At 43.0% G+C, this 14886-nt stretch overlaps 1 protein-coding gene and 1 long non-coding RNA gene across 3 annotated transcripts in view; one reads left to right on the forward strand and one right to left on the reverse strand.

Moving 5' to 3' along the window:
* Positions 1-1948: 1948 nt before the first annotated feature.
* Positions 1949-6546, reverse strand: LOC109640516 (uncharacterized). 2 transcript variants are annotated; one of them, XR_011239014.1, is made up of 4 exons: positions 6516-6546; positions 4731-4977; positions 4470-4523; positions 1949-2470 (listed from the first exon to the last, which is right to left on the reverse strand). It is a non-coding gene; the product is annotated as an uncharacterized lncRNA (long non-coding RNA). The 2 variants fall into 2 exon arrangements; XR_011239013.1 differs by lacking the exon at positions 1949-2470 and adding an exon at positions 3686-3903.
* Positions 6547-14616: 8070 nt separating this feature from the next.
* Positions 14617-14886, forward strand: part of LOC109642232 (cadherin-18) — a 124902-nt gene continuing 124632 nt past the window's right edge. Inside the window, exon 1 of the mRNA XM_069512923.1 lies at positions 14617-14769. The gene's annotated coding sequence lies outside the window, so the exon portion shown is untranslated. The remainder of the gene's footprint in view (positions 14770-14886) is intronic.

Consider the following 14886-nt stretch of genomic DNA (forward strand, 5'->3'; position numbering starts at 1 on the left):
CGGGGAAATGTTGAAACATTGATGAGGGGGTTTTTGTAATATGACTCAATACCAATGCAAAGAAAAGTTTTACTCATAAAAACAAACTGAAATGCAAAAAAAGATTTTTGTTTTTTCGACACATAACTTTAAACCCGTTAAACGTCACCTGAAGGCAGCGACAGTGAATCACCAGGCACACACCCAACAGGCCGGAGGGCAAACACAACACTGCAATACCTGAAAATACCTGGTCCACAAGATGAAATCTTCAGTTTGGGAAATAAACATCTGAATTTATAGTAAATGTTCTGCACGTTCCACATCTCAGGGGTATTCAGCCCAATTTAAAGTTCAATAATCATCATCATATAATTCTTTCGTCAGTGAATTACAAGGAAAACTTTCATTTCATTCAACGCATCACGTGAGGAGGCTTCTCTTCGTGAGGGAACTTAAGTTGGGAACTTGTTTTTTTAAAGCATTAGCCCTCCATCCCCAGAAGTCGTGTGATTTGATATCAGCAAACTGCACCATGTTCCCTCCTGCGATCGGGAAGAGAGGACGAGAGGGAGAAGGTCTAAAGTGAGATGGAACAGATAAAGTGTCTATACCCGATGAAAACATTTGATAGTCTCATTTAGAAAGATTCAGAAGCTTTTAGACCAAATGAACCTCGTTAGAAAACAGTGAATAGTGACCAGAACCACTTTATATTTTTTACCGGTTTTCTCTTATTTCACCTATAAAATTTGCCAAGTTCAGCTTTGACGAAGACGCGAAACTCTTTTTGATTTATTGCGATATGAAATCCATTTCAAAATATGCTGATCTCACCACAGAAGAAGAAGAAGAGTGATTTATATGTACAGCACAGGGAAGCCATCTTTGCACGCTGCTAAATTAATTATCCTCTCTTGATTCTACAATAAAGAGAAAATTGAAAACCAGTGCAGGATGATTTATCACCTGAATGTCTGTTTTTTGTGTGTGTGCTGGCAGAAATGCATTAGTGATGATGCTGCAGGATAAAACCTCTCTTCAACTCTATTGAAACATCAGGCGGCGGAAGCTGTGCAGGCTAAGTGCAGCGCTCGCATTGATGTGACAGCTAATTCACACGGTTTGTAGAGTTTATTAAATGTTGGGACGCATTAGGCCTCGGACGGTTTGATCGTGGGAAGCCTGTGTTCAGCGCCAGTGAAGAGGAGGTCAACTCAACCTGACGATTTTCTGTTTTCGGGGGCAAATTATACGAACAACACGGATCCTATTGAGCGGGAGCTTTCTGATTTTTATTCTCAACGCTCTCACCACAGAGTCTCTGGCCCCGTTTCCGAGTCATTAGTGATGCATTTATGCCGTTTGCCTCCTTTGTTTTATTATCCATTATTGTTATTTGGTCTTTTAAAGCGTCCGCAGCTTTTGTTTCCTCTTTAAAACGCCTCTTGACAAGTCTGTTTCAAGTGCTCTGGGATTGGATTTGACCCAATTGGACTCGTCTTTCTCGCCACAGTCTGTGTTTAGCTCATCAAATCGGAGGGAAACAGTTCGTTTAAGGACAATGAAGATAAACTTCCATCTTTGTTGCACGTTTCACAACCTCTGACCAAAAAGCAGAAATTGAGTTGTCGGTGTATTCGGGTCCTGCGGCCCGTAAAACCCGTGAGCGGCTTTAAAAAGAAAACGATGAGGGAGCAGGACACTTCTGATACATTCAGATTGTTTCAGCCTTAAGGTCAAGTTGCCACGATGAAGATGCAAACACATTTAAAACAGTAAATCTTTGAGAAAATGGCTGCACTTTATAGTTTTGAGGTTTGGTTGTGGAATATATATATATATATATATAGACATGCACGGAATAAACTCTAGGGTTGGTGAGACTATTACTACTTTTCTATTTCTATGTATCGATGCTGTCGGGACATGAGGAGAATTTCAACAATAAAACCTTTATTTTATTTATCACACCCACTGACATGTGCTGGATACTGTGCATGTGAATTCAGATATTCTTCAGCTCACAAAATAATCACATGCGTCGACACAGGCATCAATATTCATTATGTTAAATGATTCAAATATTTATCCTGTTCCTAGAAAACGTGTTAAATCATCAAATTTGCTGTTTTGCTGTTGATCTTGATGCTGCGTCTTTTTATTCGAACTCATTACGTGTGTGTTGTATTTCAGAATTGGCCTCGGACGATATACGTGTGTGGACGGGAGCAGGAACCTATTTCTAGTTTCTCCTGATCCAATGTTAAACAAGAGCCTGTTCAATGAAATCAAAAAGAACTGAGCCTGGATCTCAGAGGATTTAGAAAATATCTAATACACGATACTGAATTATCTTTTGTCAGGTGGGCACAGCGAGCAGCTGTGAACAATTATACACCAATTCAGCTCCATCTTTTTCCTCAGTGCTCCGTCATAAGCAAGTCACAGAGTCTAATTTTCTTCTTTGAAACTTGGAGTCACGGTCCCGCTGTGAGTGAAAGAAAGGCAAAGGGCTTTAAAAAGGGTGGAAACAGATTTTGCACTGCGGCTCTAAAAATTGTCAGCCCGCTCCAGAATGAAAGCTCGTTCGTCTCTTGACACTTTAATGCTCATCTCACAACAGGTCTGTCATAAAGCCGCTCTGTGGAATAAAGATGAAAAGCAACTGAAATCACAATGTAAGTCATACGGAGGATGCAAGTTTCCTCCGCTTCGCCCGCTCTCTGCACGTTCATGTGATATCCGGCGGGAAAGCAGGGATTAGTTTGAGGGTCAAGCGTCAGGTTTAAACTCGATATCGTCTGAATATGTAAATCCACGAAAGTGATAAGTTTTATAAAACAGCAACTTTTGTCCTGACGTGACTTTTGCAGCTTCATTGTTCTCAGGTCAGTGTTTGAGCCCTGCGGACAGGAAGTGATGATAAGCTGTGTGCATATAAAAGTTAAATACATTGAACTCTTGATGCAAAAAACTATTTCAAGTTCATAAAGGAGGTTTTGTCTTCGCCTCCTCTGTTTGCCAAGATTACATAACAAGTACTTGACAGGTCAACAAGTAAACTAAGTATTTCACTCCGTTAAAGTTTTGCTCCTTGATTTCTCAAAGAATGATTCATCAAATAAAATAAAATGAAACAATAAACCAAACTGTTCTTGGGCCAAATTATTGCTCCAGCAGCAAATAACACACAGACACAGAAAAACGATGCAGAATGAAAAGTTGAATATTTCACCTGCACAAAAAAACCCTTTGATAAAGATAAAACATGATGAAGTACACAACTCACGACATTTAAGTGCTTTGAGTTCATTCAGGTGAAGTTTGTGTGTAACTGAAATATCAGAGATACTTTGGATCAGTGCAGTTTTGATTTGTCGCAGGATTCTTTCTGCGTGAAAGGTCAAGTTACCGAGAGGAAGATGCATCGACTGTGCAGGAATACTAAATCCAACTGTGAACTTTATTGTTGCTCTGTTTAATTCCAGTGTCATATTTCTTTTAGCGGCATGTCATTCTTATTTTATTCCTCCAAACGTTCGGAGTTATTTCTTAGCAGAGAGCGTTTAAAATATAAACATTAAAACCAAATGTCTCTCAGGCTGCAGGCGACAACCGAATCACAACTTTGATTCCCCTCGATAAACAACTAATAAGAACTTAATTAAAAGTATGAACAAGCACGCTAAATATAATCTTACGGCTTTATTATTGTGATTCATTTCATTTCCTTAACAGCAGTCTGTGCTGAGAGGTGACGGAGCCGCACGCCCACTCATGCACAAACCGATGTGTCTGGAAAATCAAAACAAATCTGTGCACTTTACAAAGAATCACTTGAATTCTTTCACTAGACATTTGGTTTCTTTAAAATACCGACGATGGTCGAGGAGAAGCTGAGCAGAGTCTAAATCCTGTCAGCTGAAAAGAAAAGAAGAAAGAAAACAGTTTTATATTTCAGTGAGTGTTACTTCTCACTGAGAGTGGACACCCACCACATTATGCGAGCTGGCTGCTAAAACACAATATTTGACCGGGAGACAGCCACAGCAGCTGTCAATCACTTTCCTGCAGCCTCAGTGGAACAACGGGCTTAGTGCAGCAGTTTAAATTAAAGTCCTCCTCATCAAACGTGGGCCTTCTCGCTCACGGATGTGCTTGCGCGTTAAAACACGCGCACGTCTGCAGCTAAGCAGCGCCAGCTTTTTGAGAAATGTCTGTACCTGTGCATTTCCTTTGTGTGTAACGAGTGATGACATCGGGGGGGAAAAAAAAAAGAAAAGCAAAAGGAGGGAGGCATTAAATAACTGCCTGCTTCAGTGTGGAAAAACAATTACTGATCAGTCAGGTTTAGTGTAGAGTCTCATAAAAAGGATAGATCTGCTGAGCGAAAGAGAAATGTATCCTCGAAATTAAAGAGAGGATAAATTTGATTATATGCTAAAATAATCGTACACCTCATCTAATTCTGTTTGAAATGACTTTACCTTAAATATCCCGCTCACATTTCACCGTGGAGGCTGAGAAGCTTCGATGAGAAACTGCATTAACATAAAAAAATATATAAAATATGTGTAGCTGCCACAAATAATGACTTTTGTTTGAATTTGCACGATTTGTAATTCCCACTGTCTCATGAAATGTATATCATACAGTGGGCAGCGAATGGAACCTGCCGGTATGAATAAAACAACCATTATACGCGCAGACATGACAAGACAAACATGCTAAGGGAAAAGTTAAATTACCTTTGCGGGCGAGGAAATGGATTTCGTCCACCGTTGCGTGTCATGTATGCAGTTTTCTTTCATTGGTGCCGCAGCGTGACCCTTGATGATGTCACGGTGTCGTTACCCTGCGTCGCCCAGAGGGAGTCTCCGAGCGGCGAGATTCACCCGCGAGGACTCAGACGGGGAACAAAAGATTCCTCCATTTATAATTAAATGTGAATTGAATTTCTTTGTGAGCGTTAATGTGGTTTTGTCCCCTGCAAACCTGCCAACACAGAGCAAAATGAAAAATGGTCAAAAAGCCAATAAATATTCAACACACACTAATATAGATGATTATTCGGAATAATAAGTTGTTTTTACGGGGAAAAAAAAATCTAAATGTCAAGTATTTACAGTGTAAAGTATTTATTCTTTTTTTTTTTTTTTTGCTTGTTCTGGAGAAAAATGCTATCATAACCCAGAACTGGCCTTTTTTTATTTATTTTATTGCAGCACTCGTCTATAAATCCAAATTTTAATCTGAGTGAGCAGCCGGAGGTTTTGGGGAAAAAACAACTTATATCGTCGACACAAAATGGTTTCCTCCTATCTTTCTGTGAAGAGGGAAAGAAAAGGTTGATTCGTTGGAAGCGTTCGACGGGTGAGTTAATGACTCAGGGCTGACTGATGCTAATTCTGGGTCCTTATGGATCCAGTGACCTCCCGCTGCACGATGCAGACATCTAATCAGAGTCTGAATTACACCAGAGGAGCAAGGTGATGTAATTATCTGTAATCAGCTACCTGGCAGGACTGGCAATGAACTAAGAGCACTGCTTTATTTTGAAGAGTGTCAACACGTCAGGTTTTCTGCTTCTTATTGGATAACTCACCGATATTATTCACATGACATCGGTGCAACAGACGTGGCCGCTGGTCGTGATGACACTTATTGTAAGATCAGAGTGAATATTAGTGACTTGGAGACAAACTGAACATTACTTTTTCCCCTTTTTGATTCTGATAATGTGAAAACTAGATATTGTTGTTAGTGTTTGAAGTCATTACTAATTCCTCTGACCGGTTCACTGGACACAACAAAAGGAAGAAGGTGCATAAACCTTTGTCTATGAGAAGATTCAAATTTAGTTTCATGAGGTGTGAATACTGTTCGTGTCAAACACTGCGCAGCGTTCGAATATCTCAGTCTTTTTATCTTCACAGCAACAAAGAAAATGTGAATCGCAAGTTTTTGGTGATGCAATAATATTCAATAGTAAGAAAAAAAAACACTAAGCAGGCACTCTCGGTCTGGAGTTTACAAAGTGAAACCGTCACTTAAACGATGCACTTGATAAAGGAAGGAAAAAGATTTAAGTGTTTTGGATGAAATAAAAGCTGGTGTGAATTTTACAGGAGAAAGAATTAGCCATGGTTCTGTCACAGTCGCTCTTTAATGGGGTCACGAAAAGCCCTCAACTGGTAAATTACCATATCAAGCATCAATTCAAAGGAAAGGAGAAAGGAACAGAGCCCAAAACTGAAGATATTTGTGGTTAGAAGATCTGAAATGGTGCGAATGTGAGAGTGAAGAGTGTGACGGCGTGTGAACACGCCGAGGGGCCGGACGTGGACGAATTCAGCGTTACATAACACGATGGTGACATTTCAAACTGTCGTCATATTAGATTAGTTGGGTTAAACCCCTTCACCCATAGTTTTTAAAGAAGATCTAATAGTTCAGGACTTTCAGAGTTTTAATTGTTGATGCTACACAGCTCGAAAACATGCAACAAGTGAGCGGCTCAAACAGAAACATACATCACAGCAACAAAACCAGCAAACACGTGAGTGAACTCGAGAGGAGCAGCGTGCCCTGCAGCTTTTATGGAGCCTGAGGAGCGCGGGGCCCAGGTGCTTGCAGTTGAAGTGACGAGGCAGCGCCGCCCCCCCCCAATAAAATGCAACGAGAGGAAGCCAATGGGAACGTGTGGAGAGGCCAGAGGGTCGTCACTGTGATTTCAGACAGGTTTGCAGTCAGGGAGGTTCGCACTTTATATTCCCTCCTCAGAGTCCAGAGCTTGAAATGATCATTTTGTGTTCTGGGTGTTTCACGTGAGCAGAGGGCGACGAACGTGATCCGTCTGTATGGAGTTTAAAACAACAGTCTGCTTTGTTATCTAGAACAGGAAGCTCTACTGCACAGGGAGCTGATGAGATATCAGATCAACATTAGTTTATTTTTTCTGTGGTAATCGTGTTGATGTGAAGTATTTTCTTTACAATAAACCAACGAAACAGTTTAATGTCACAGCGGCAGGGACAGGAAACGAGCTGGAGACGACAATGTTTCTGAATCACTCTTATTGACACTAACGCCTAAACCTCCTGCTGCACCCAGGAGGTTTATCAAAACTGATTTTAAAAACACCGGAGACCACGAACATGGCGACAAATGTTGCAGGTTATTAATCTTTTATCATCCTTTGAGGTTTTGTTGAGACAAACTGTGACTTGTGAATGTGATCTATACAAATTAAATTTAGACCATGCACCTCTGATGACTTCTGAGCAGCGCTTAGTGGTGGCATGTGTGCACACATGTTGTGTAGGCAGCCATGTTTTGTTATGCAACACAAGTGCACACTGGTCAAAGTTTTCCTGGAGGACGAACTTTAGAAAAGATCTGAATACGTGATGCACACAACGTGACCTTTACCACACAAACAACATTCATCAGACATCGCACACTGAGAATGTTATAATAATAATAATATGCCAATTTAATTTTTAATTTATTTCTTTTTAAATCGGACGCACATCTTTCATTTCCGTGTTTTTACATTTCATCCCTTTTTCATGAAGCTATTTGTTGGGCCTGTTTTGATGTGAGCGCGGAAATAAATCATTCATTACACTCCTGGTATTTTATGGTAATTGATAAATCACTGCTGCTTTCTGGTACCTGTGATGAATTTTTGATAACGTGGGAGTTGAATAGCCACAGTATGGCAGCTGTAACTCAGGTAACAGAGTCAGTCAGCTATTAACCACAGGGTTGGTGGTATAATCACATCAATTTACATCAGTTCGCCTGAGCTGTCACACACAGGGACGCCGTGCGTTGTTGTGCTCGCCATCGTTGGCTGTTTTTGATGAGTAAAAGCTGAAATCATGAAAATTACTTTACTCATGCCGGAGCTTTCTTCTTCGATACAGATCAACAAGTCCATCAAGTACCCCCCCCCCCCCACGTATATATATTTCAGACATTTTGACTAATGCACAGTAAAATCTTGGTCTTTCCTCGCGGAGCTGCAGGGAGCAGGTGCGACTCACGAGCCACAAGTTGCCCATTGCTGAAGAAACACAATGGGTCACAGGTGAAGCAGGAAGCGTCCACGGGCTCGCACCTCGCTATCATTAGAGCCAGATGAGCCTCTGCGGGCCGATCTGAGGCAGACAGCCGAGACAGCGCTCCGACCCGTCTCCCGGTGACTAATGGTTCGGACGGTGCTCACTACATCTCCCGGGCAGAAGTGTGTCACCAGTTCCAAAATGCCTCAGGTTGTGCAAACCGGAGGTTCCTGTGGGTCACGTTACCCCACTCTGATCTGTGAAAACACGATAAATCCTGGATCTGTTCTTAGCGGCGTCAAGACTAAGACAATAAATAGAGATGTTGCGATACCATTTCTTTCCTTCTGGATTACGATGCCAAGAACAAACCTGTCACCAGTGCATTTAATAGAATATAGAAACATCTAGTAAAAGACAACAAGGAATATGAAGATTATTGGTCGTCTTTCTAGTTTCGGAGCAGCCATTTTCAATTTATTGCATCGTTGAAATCAGTTTGCTGCTGCAGTTTGTCCTTGTGTCACTTGTGCTCTTTCATTTATTGGTTCTACAAACTTTGTGCAGCTGCCACCCCTTAAAAACTGAACTCTGTCTAATGGTACACATCATCATTTTACTTCAGTGACATACTGCTATATTATATATATATATATATTTGCTGACATTTTAGTTAGCTCAGGCTAACGCTACACAACCGGAAATCACTTCTCCTTCTTCTTCTCCTTCTCTGCCACTGGCTGAAGAGTGCAACAGCTTTTTTGGAGTGTTGAAGAAGAACATCAGCTCGTCTTCTCTCGTGACTGGAGGTAAAATAAATAACTTTTACCCAAAAGTAGAACATTAGGCACAAATTTAAACAAGGGAATAGATCATCATCAAAAAATATCAGTTTTAACTGGACATGGACGCATCAAGACGTTGTAGTGAAGACGACGCTGCTCGGTCCAGAGTGAAATATTGATGACTTCAATAAATTTAGGACTTGCCATAAAATCCAGCAGACTGTGATAACTCAAGTGATGACATTGGTAAACATAACTGCTGCCATACTGGCCACGACCACTTTTATATTTATCTCCCCTCAAACTCTCCACAAGCCATCCTTCAATTTCATTTTCTTTACTGCGAGTATTACAGCCTCACGGAGCCACTGCCACGGCCGCAGACTGTTATTTCAAGTTTTGTCAGTGATGTCTTACTCTTGACATGTTTGCTGTGAGGTCGAGCCTCGCAAAGTGGAAAGATTCCCTGCAGAGGGTACACCCACACATCCTCTGCTGCAGACGAGCCAATTCACTCATCTTGTCAACTTCTGGGACAAGTAAAATTACAAGAACATCTTTCTCGGCCGTGACGTTAATGATTTTCTGACCTTTTTCAAGCACATGTGGTTTTAAGAACATGGAACCTTGAGGCTTTCCAGAATAGCTTTAGGTCAAATGCTTGGGTGTTTAATATGAATTTTTGTTATGACAGTAGGAAAACACAAAATAGAAATGCATTAATATGAAAATGTCATGAAATTGAATTAACCAGGACGTTGGGCTCTGCATGCCCAGGTTGTCCTTTTTACATTCCGCAGTTATCTTGAAAGGTGAGGGAAAATATTTCCTCGGGGCGACAGGGCTGTTCCCTGCAGGCGTCCACATGCACGCACACACAATAGCTCACACACAGACGTAATGTTTATGGATGATACAATCTCGCCATGACCGAGCCGTAGGTAAAGAGAAGAGGATTTAGAAAACCTCAATTAAGTGCGGGTGCAGCGCGGGATGATTCTGTGGGGGAGGATTGCATTCGGAGTCGAGGGCTAATGGTTTTTACAATGGGTCACAAATGGAGAGTAGAAGAGGTAGAAAGAGAAGTAGGTCCCGATGCCACTGATTGGCCTCAATCATGGTGGGTGATTGGGAGACAGGATGATGGAGAGTCCTGCTCCATCCTCACTCATCGTTCCTCCACCTTGTTTAGATTCATTTATTTGTGTCAGGGACATTTCGGCGTCGCAGGTACGGTGAGTGGATGTAGAGACGCGGGCACAGAGGACACAATTTCGGTCGCATTTTGTCGTATTAATGCAGTGTGGGATAAACGTAGAGCACTGTCTGTGCTGAGAGAAGCAGTAGAGCCAAGCTGACGAGAGAGGGAGACTTTACCGAGCGCGTTAACCTCAGAGACCGGTCGAGAAGTGCGTCAGAGTTTAGTCGTTGTGTGCAGACAGTGACCCTGATAGAGCGCAGGGAGGGAGAGCACCAGCGAGCACAACCACACTTGACATCTAATAAGTGTGTGCGTTGCTCAGCTTTATCTTCTTAACCAGCAGTCGTGATGTAAGTTGTTCTTCGGTGGTGTGACTGTACATGCAACTTTAATTTGGAAATAAAAAGGTGGGAGGTTGTGAAGTTTAAAAATATTGATTATAGAAATAAGTGAGTTTAGATTCTATGATTATCTTTCTTGATGATAGATTTAATGCTGTGGGTGCACGATGCAATACATACAAAATGTACGCTCTAATAGCATGGGCACACAGTTTCTGTGTTGCTCCAGGACAATGAGGAGAACTGTAAAAAACATAAATTACATATTAACTTCACGGTTGCAGCCAGACTTGGTGCAAAGCAAATGTCAGTGTTGATGATTTGCACGGATTCAGTGTCAGATTTAATGTTTTTTAATTCATGATGAAAAGACCGAACAGCCATTTCACTGGACCGTGTGAACCATGTGCAAAACACAGAAGCCTGAATACCACAAACGGACGAAAACCGGGCGATGACTCGCTCATCGTAGACAAAACGGACGAGTCATCTGCAGCCCACAGTTGCATCACATGCGTCTTAGGCCTTAATTGAGGACAATTGCGAGATTTGCTTTCACAACATTTCCAAAACCGTGCAAATTAATTTGGCATCACGTTGATCATTTCCTGGATGCATTGAACGATTGTTTCATCATCCTGAACGCTGCGTTCTAATCCAGAGCATCATCAGAGTGAGAGCTTTGCTTCTTGTGACGCAAGGTAAGATTCAGTTCTAAAATAGGTATGGCATTATGCAAATTGTGAGGACATCATCCATGTAAAACATTATTACCTAAAACAACCTCGGGGGGATGTTTTACAAGCGCTGCAAAGTGAGAACACGTGCCCGTGTCGCTGTGCTGGAGTGTGTATCCCTGCTAGCCGTGCATTATCCATTCTGCTGCTGGATTAATGGGGCAATTGATCAACGGCAGACTTGTGTATCCCAGAGAACGGCTGATCACTCACCTACAGCGGGGCCCGACACAGGAGCACCAATCGGCACTGCAACAGCCAGAATGATTACAGACGCATGGCTAGGGCCGAGCAGCAGAGGAGCCGACGCCGCCGACTCCCTCCTCCTCCTCTGACAGATTGACATTGATAGGGGGGGAAGGAGCTGCGGCGGGGAGCCCGGCAGAAGCTGAGGAAAGGTTCAACAAGGCAGAAACCTAACGCAGGTGTAAAGCTCAATCACGGCGCCGAGGGGCATGCTCCGAGGGAGACGATTGCTCCTCCGTGCCTTCACTATAATGATGTACACCTGAAGAGGCATCACAGTTGATCGTATGGATTGAGATAAAGATAGAACAGTTTGCTTCATTGGCTGTAGCTGGAATAGAGCGTGGGACGACGGTTTCCACTTATTGTCGGGCGCATGTGTCCGACCATCTGTTAAAGCGCAAGACTGCAATCAGCCCAGTCGCCTCTGTCTTTTTTAAAAATGTGCACAGTCTGACATGCAGTGAAATGCTTTGATAGACTCTCTTGGGAGTATAGATTAAGAAATGAATATGAATTTACAGTTTACGGCTTTAGCTCTGTTCCCGCCGGCAAATCCAGGGAACACTCGCTTCCCTCCCGCTGACTTTAAAGATCCATGGAAGGGGATGTTCCGGGGTCGGCCTGCGAAAGAGCCATTTAACTGGAAGATGAAAAACACCAATATCAAATCACTATTCTATTTATTTTGCTGTAGTTATATAATTTGGCGGTTGCCACACAAACACACATCTACTCAGATTATTAGTCACCATAACTTGTTTGCTCACACGGAAGCATATAAAACAGAATCCCACTCATCCACCATGTCACAATTTCTCATTTTCTTTTTTCATGTGTTGTCTCGTCTTTTATCGCCGTGTCCTTGTGCTTCACTTCCCAGCCATCACTTGTCTCCTACATGATAAAATATTGCGCTCTCGCTCAGAGCTGAATATTGCTCTGAGATGGACGACAGAGAGCTGGCTCACAGAGCTCTGCCATAATGCAGTGTGGAGTGTGCTGAGACGTTCAATCAATGCAGGAAACGATCGCTCGCACCACTTTATTCCATTCCACTGTATATTAAAGCTTTCGCACTGAGCACGACGGACGCAGTAAGAGCTATGATAATGCAGCGTAATATGAGTAACACTGAAATACAAGAGGGGACTGGATTCAGGTTGCAGATCACAAAGCCTTCAGTCTGGGCTGGGGCAGCGGCGGAAATGCATTTCTTTAGATTCTCGTTGATGGCGCTCTTGTTTGACTATATTCATATATTGACCAATACATTTGGCTGCAACACATCTGCATTCAAACCACGTTGAAAGAGAAACAGTGGAGATGATGTTTGAGGAGGTTTTAATGGAGATTTACTCGAGGATGTCGGGGGACCAGTGTGGTTTCTGCCAAACTAACTGACGACCAGATCACTCACAGGAAACTGGCACAGCCGAATTCCTCTGCGAGCTGTTTACTAATGCAGCCAGTGTTTGAAGTTGGGTAGTGAACTAGTGAGTCTGCCAATTAAAAGCTGCGCTCATCAGTGTCTTCCAAATGTGTGAAATGCTCAAAATGTGAAATCCTCAATAGATTCTAACAGATGTGATCTTTGTTTCAGCTCTACAGATCATTTTAGCCTCTTTCAGCTCATTGTTTTGGTTTTGGTGCCAGGATGTCCGTCAGAATATAGCGCGTGAAGTCCTCATGTACAAATATTGAGTTTTCCAGTATTTCTTTGTGGAAGTGGAAGTAAAATGATTTGTTCTGTATGTACAGTAAACAAAAGGACGAGTTTGACGTCTTCAGGCAGCATGAGATCACAGGAGTTCTGGTACGAATCCTGTTCTCTTGCTCCAGGCTGTAACCAATATACAATGGATTCCATGCTTTGATTTGCATTATCAAAGCCGCGCACTGGTTGAGTTAATGATGCTTGTGCATCAAGGGCCTCTGGAGGTAATTTGGCAGAAGTTATTTTGTAATATTCCGATGCACATTATCTTCTAGCTGGAACTCAAGCCAGATTGTAGAGACTCTCAGGGACCTTCTCTCAAGAAAGTTCTGTTGGTTACAAGTAATGTCGACTTTGTTCTCTGCGAGTATTCCTTTCAGGTAATTAGAATCAGGAACACGATTCAAATTCTTCAGTTTTTCCTTTTACTGGTTTGAATCCCAGTTTGGCTCGAGCCTTTCTGTGGAGTCTGCGCCTTGTTGTGTTGTATATTTTCTCTGGATACTCGGGCTCCCTCCCACAGTCCAACGATTGGTGTCAGGTTAATTGGAGACTCTAAATTGACCGTGGGTGTGAAGGCTGTTTATCTCTGTGAGTGTCGGCCTTGTGATGCGCTGTCGACCTGTCCAGGATGCACCCCCGCCTCATGCCAAAGGCAGCTGGGATTGGCTCGAGCCCTCCTGTGACCCCTGGAGGATAAGCAGTGCAGATAATGGATGGATGAAAACAACAGATACAATCTGACCAGAAACTGGAGATAGCCGTTCACTTTTTTAAAAGTTTGGAACATGTTTGCAAACAGCAGGAAAACACACTGACAAACCTCCCAAAGACTAAACAGTCAAACTGGAACGTCAAGTCAATCAGGAACAAAATCAGATTTTCCAGGTTCCTTAAAATCTCTTTACAAATTGCTCAGCTAGGACTTTAGCAAGAGTAACAGTGAAACGCTGGAACAAACCGATTTAAGGAGCCTGGATGAGACGAGAGTAAATCGCTGAAGGAGGAGCGCTGGGGTATTGAAAGCCAGTTACCATAAGGAGTCTCTGGTATTGATTAGCTGGTTACATGGGAGACTGTTAGCCACAGACAGAGTGTAAACTGATTAGACCAATCTAGATTGACGCCGCATGCTTGTGTATGTGCTCGGTTTAACAGGTAGAGACAGCGGTCGGCCAAACTGAATTTCTCTGAGCTGGAGAACGGCTCCTTATGCTATCTATAATACCACTGTGCTGTGCCGCTGTGCTGCTTCTCATATAGCAGAAACCTCCACCCCCCCCACCCCCCCCCCCTCCTCTCCACCGCCTCAACCCCACCACCATTACATCCTCTCCCAGTCTCGCAGATACCCTCTGCTCTGCTCGCAGCGCCGGCCCAGCCCATCAGTGGACTGTGCCATTTGATCCATGCAGAAGATGATTCACGCTCTGCGATCTTGGGAGTAAGAGCGGCCGAGGAATTCCTCTCACCCCCACCACCCCCCTCCCCTCCATCCCCTCCACATCCATTATTCAGAATCTGTGCCTTCCTTCTCGCTTTTTTCCTCCACTCGCTCTGGTCTCCTTTCCTCCCACTGCTTTTGCTGCTGCTGTACTCACTATCGGCTGCATCCTAGCTCAGCATCAACAACCTGAGGTATCAGTCATCTAGGAACCACCCATCTGGAACTCTAATGTCCGGCTGCACAGGTAAGGACAGAGTGAAACTAAGGACTGCTTTGCCTTGGTGACATTCACAGTTTGTGTGTGTGTGTGTGTGTGTGTGAAATGTGTGTCAGTCGCATGCATCTTTTGAAAGTCGTGGCA

Source organism: Paralichthys olivaceus, chromosome 17 (genome assembly GCF_024713975.1).
Source record: "Paralichthys olivaceus isolate ysfri-2021 chromosome 17, ASM2471397v2, whole genome shotgun sequence".
Lineage (NCBI taxonomy): Eukaryota > Metazoa > Chordata > Actinopteri > Pleuronectiformes > Paralichthyidae > Paralichthys > Paralichthys olivaceus.